General features: G+C 56.6%; 1 non-coding gene across 1 annotated transcript in view; it reads left to right on the top strand.

The window, feature by feature from the left end:
- Positions 1-659, top strand: part of LOC120432958 — a 3,852-nt gene extending 3,193 nt beyond the window's left edge. The window contains exon 1 of the ribosomal RNA XR_005608229.1: positions 1-659. This exon is cut by the window's left edge and continues 3,193 nt beyond it. This is a non-coding gene — a ribosomal RNA (28S ribosomal RNA).
- Positions 660-5,000: the final 4,341 nt, after the last annotated feature.

The raw sequence follows: 5,000 nt of genomic DNA on the forward strand, positions 1-5,000 counted from the left end.
ATACAGACCGTGAAAGCGGGGCCTCACGATCCTTCTGACTTTTGGGTTTTAAGCAGGAGGTGTCAGAAAAGTTACCACAGGGATAACTGGCTTGTGGCGCCAAGCGTTCATAGCGGCGTCGCTTTTGATCTTCGATGTCGGCTCTTCCTATCATTGTGAAGCAGAATTCACCAAGCGTTGGATTGTTCACCCACTAATAGGGAGCGTGAGCTGGGTTTGAACCGTCGTGAGACAGGTTAGTTTACCCTACTGATGATGTGTTGTTGCAATAGTAATCCTGCTCAGTGCGAGAGGAACCGCAGGTTCAGACATTTGGTGTATGTGCTTGGCTGAGGGCCAATGGTGTGAAGCTACCATCTGCGGGATTATGACTGAGCGCCTCTAAGTCAGAATCCTGCCTAGGCGCGCAGTGATACCGTGGCGCTGTGGATCTTGGTTGGTCTCGGATAGCCGGCCCGCCCGGTGAAGGAGAACCATTCGTGACTGGGCTGGGGGCGGCCCGGCGGCGGTCGCCCCTCTCCAATCGCGCACTCATGTTTGTGGAGAACCTGGTGCTAAATAACTTGTAAGCGACCTGATTCTGGGTCAGGGTCTTGTGCGTAGCAGAGCAGCTAATCGCTGCGATCTATTGAAAATCAGCCCTCGATCCAAGCTTTTGTCGGCCACCCGGTCGACTGCTGGCGCGCCAGGCGTCGGGCTAACCGCTCCATCTCTCCCGCTCTGGCGTGAGTACCATCGACACGTGGTGCGGGCGCCTTCGGGAGAGACTTCACTCTCCTGGAAGGGTGAGTCACTCACCCACGCTTTGTGGCTGGAGTACCAGGGTCAGTCTTGTGGGGGTGTGTGGACAACAAGCGCGTGGCAAAGTGTTTCCGGGCCATGTACCAGGGGCATGTGGAAGCGTTGTCGTACCATATGCACGGGGGAGTATTTCGCAAAGTGCTCCTGCGCAGTGTACCAGGGGCATGGAAAAAAGCTGTCGTACCATATGCACGAGGAGTGTGTGTGGCAAAGTGTTTCTGGGCAGTGTACCAGGGGCATGTAGAAACATTGTGGTACCATATGCACGAGGAGTGTGCGTGGCAAAGTGTTTCTGCACAGTGTACCAGGGGCACGTTTGAATTTACTTCATGGAGTACCAGGGGCATGAGGATTTTGCCAGTGGTGTTTTGCTTTGTTAGTGGGAGGGGCTTAAGTGTGGGTCCCGGGGCCTGCTGGAGGTCAAGGTCCATGGTGGAGCACGCAGTGCTATGTAACCACAAGAGAAGAAGCTACTGGGGGACAAGGGAAGGGGAGCATGTGGGTCCCGGGGCCTGCTGGAGGTCAAGGTCCATGGTGGAGACGCAGTGCTATGTAACCACAAGAGAAGAAGCTACTGGGGGACAAGGGAAGGGGAGCATGTGGGTCCCCGGGGCCCGCTGGAGGTCAAGGACCATGCTGGATATGTGGTGGAGCGTAACTGCAAGAAAGGAAAGCTAGTGGGGGACTAGAGCAGGGGAGCATGTGGGTCCCGGGGCCTGCTGGGAGTGCAAGGTCCATGCTGGATATGTGGTGGGGTGGAGGGTAACTGCAAGAGAAGAAGCTAGTGGGGTACTGGAGCAGGGGAGCATGTGGGTCCCCGGGGCCTGCTGGAGGGCAAAGTCCATGCTCGATATGAGTAGCAGCAGGGCCAGTGCAGCAGCAGCAGCACATCTTTTTCGACCGTAAAGGGGACGGGAGGCCGACTCACTCCCTCGGCCAAATGGAGAGAAGAATATCAGCAGGGCCAGCAGCAGCAGCAGCAGCAGCAGCAGCAGCAGCAGCAGCAGCAGTACAGTACATCTTTCCGACCGTAAAGGGAGACAGGAAACCGACTCACCCCTCGGCCAAATGAACACAACAGCAGCAGGGCCAGTGGAGCAACATGCACCTTTTTCAGCCGTAAGGGAGACAGGAAGATGTGATGGTGGTCGGGGGCCCCTGGAAGTGGGGAGATCAGCAATTAGCTAGTGAGGAGGGTGCGTACAGCGGGCGTGGTAAAGTGTTTCTGGTCCGTGTACCAGGGGCATGTGGAAAAGCTGTCATACCATATATGCGGGAGTACTTAGCAAAGTGCTCCTGCGCAGTGTACCAGGGCACGGAGAAATGTTGTCGTACCATATGTGCGGGGAGTATTTCGCAAAGTGCTCCTGCGCAGTGTACCAGGGGCATGGAAAAAAGCTGTCGTACCATATGCACGAGGCGTGTGTGGCAAAGTGTTTCTGCACAGTGTACCAGGGGCACGTTTGAATTTACTTCATGGAGTACCAGGGGCATGAGGATTTTGCCAGTGGTGTTTTGCTTTGTTAGTGGGAGGGGCTTAAGTGTGGGTCCCCGGGGCCCGCTGGAGGTCAAGGTCAAGGTCCAAGGTGGATACAGCGGTGCTATGTAACCGCAGAGAAGAAGCTACTGGGGTACTAGAGCAGGGGAGCATGTGGGTCCCAGGGGCCCGCTGGAGGTCAAGGTCCAAGGTGGATCACAGCGGTGCTATGTAACCGCAAGAGAAAAGCTACTGGGGTACTAGAGCAGGGGGGAGCATGTGGGTCCCGGGGCCCGCTGGAGGTCAAGGTCCAAGGTGGATCTGGCGGTGCTATGTAACCGCAAGAGAAGAAAGCTACTGGGGTACTAGAGCAGGGGAGCATGTGGGTCCCAGGGGCCCGCTGGAGGTCAAGGTCCAAGGTGGATACAGCGGTGCTATGTAACCGCAAGAGAAGAAAGCTACTGGGGTACTAGAGCAGGGGAGCATGTGGGTCCCCGGGGCCCGCTGGAGGTCAAGGTCCAAGGTGGATCAGCGGTGCTATGTAACCGCAAGAGAAAAAGCTACTGGGGTACTAGAGCAGGGGAGCATGTGGGTCCCGGGGCCCGCTGGCGGTCAAGGTCCAAGGTGGATCTGGCGGTGCTATGTAACCGCAAGAGAAAAAGCTACTGGGGTACTAGAGCAGGGGAGCATGTGGGTCCCAGGGGCCCGCTGGAGGTCAAGGTCCAAGGTGGATCAGCGGTGCTATGTAACCGCAGAGAAAAAGCTACTGGGGTACTAGAGCAGGGGAGCATGTGGGTCCCGGGGCCCGCTGGAGGTCAAGGTCCAAGGTGGATACAGCGGTGCTATGTAACCGCAAGAGAAGAAAAGCTACTGGGGTACTAGAGCAGGGGAGCATGTGGGTCCCAGGGGCCCGCTGGCGGTCAAGGTCCAAGGTGGATCAGCGGTGCTATGTAACCGCAAGAGAAAAGCTACTGGGGTACTAGAGCAGGGGAGCATGTGGGTCCCAGGGGCCCGCTGGAGGTCAAGGTCCATGGTGGATAAGTGTAGGAGGGTAGCGGAGAGAGAAGAAGCTAGTGGAGGACTAGTGGAGGACTGAAAGTGCAGGGAGCAAGTGGGTCCCGGGGCTTGCTGGAGGGCAAGGTCCATACTGGATATCTTGTGGAGGTAACTGCAAGAGAAGAAGCTAGTGGGGGACTAGAGCAGGGGAGCCAGTGGGTCCCGGGGCCCGCTGGAGGTCAAGGACCATGCTGGATATGAGTAGCAGCAGGGCCAGTGCAGCAGCAGCAGCACATCTTTTTCGACCGTAAAGGAGACAGGAGGCCGACTCACTGCCTCGGCCAAATGGAGAGAGAATATCAGCAGGGCCAGTGCAACAGCAGCACATCTTTTTCGACCGTAAAGGAGACAGGAGGCCGACTCACTGCCTCGGCCAAATGGAGAGAGAGTAGCAGCAGGGCCAGTGCACAAAAATGGATCTTTTCCAGCCGCAAGGGAGACAGGAGCAAGGTGTGATGTGGGTCCCGGGGCCCGCTGGAAGTGGGGAGATCAGCAATTAGCAGGCGAGGAGGGTGCGTACAGCGGACGTGGCAAAGTGTTTCTGGTCCGTGTACCAGGGGCATGTGGAAAAGCTGTAATACCATATGCACGGGGAGTACTTAGCAAAGTGCTGCTGAGCAGTGTACCAGGGGCATGGATAAATGTTGTCGTACCATAGGCACGAGGAGTGTATGTGTGTGTGTGTGTGTGGCAAAGTGTTTCTGCCCAGTGTACCAGGGGCATGTGGAAACGTTGTCGTACCATATGCACGAGGGGAGCATGTTTCAGGGAGATATCGGGGCAGTGTACCAGGGGCATGTAGAAAAGTTGTCGTGCCATATGCACGAGGAGTGTGTGTGTGTGTGGCAAAGTGTTTCTGCCCAGTGTACCAGGGGCATGTGGAAACGTTGTCGTACCATATGCACGAGGGGAGCATGTTTCAGGGAGATATCGGGGCAGTGTACCAGGGGCATGTAGAAAAGTTGTCGTACCATATGCACGGGGAGTGTGTGTGTGTGTGGCAAAGTGTTTCTGCACAGTGTACCAGGGGCACGTTTGAATTCACTTTATGGAGTACCAGGGGCATGAGGATTTTGCCAGTGGTGTTTTGCTTTGTTAGTGGGAGGGGGCTTAAGTGTGGGTCCCCGGGGCCTGCTGGAGGGCAAGGTCCATGCTGGATACGCAGTGGAGGGTAACTGCAAGAGAAGAAGCTACTGGTGGACTAGAGCAGGGGAGCATGTGGGTCCCCGGGGCCTCTGGGAGTGCAAGGTCCAAGGTGGATATGCAGTGGAGGTAACTGCAGAAAAAAAAGCTACTGGGGACTACAGCAGGGGAGCATGTGGGTCCCCGGGGCCTGCTGGAGGTCAAGGTCCATGCTGGATATGAGTAGCAGCAGGGCCAGTGCAGCCGCAGCACATCTTTTTCGACCGTAAAGGAGACAGGAGGCCGACTCACTGCCTCGGCCAAATGGAGAGAGAATATCAGCAGGGCCAGTGCAGCAGCAGCAGCAGCAGCAGCAGCAGCAGCACATCTTTTCGACCGTAAAGGAGACAGGAGGCCGACTCACTGCCTCGGCCAAATGGAGAGAGAATATCAGCAGGGCCAGTGCAGCAGCAGCAGCACATCTTTTCGACCGTAAAGGAGACAGGAGGCCGACTCACTGCCTCGGCCAAATGGAGAGAGTATC

Source organism: Oreochromis aureus, linkage group 14 (assembly GCF_013358895.1).
Source record: "Oreochromis aureus strain Israel breed Guangdong linkage group 14, ZZ_aureus, whole genome shotgun sequence".
NCBI classification, from domain to species: Eukaryota; Metazoa; Chordata; class Actinopteri; order Cichliformes; family Cichlidae; genus Oreochromis; species Oreochromis aureus.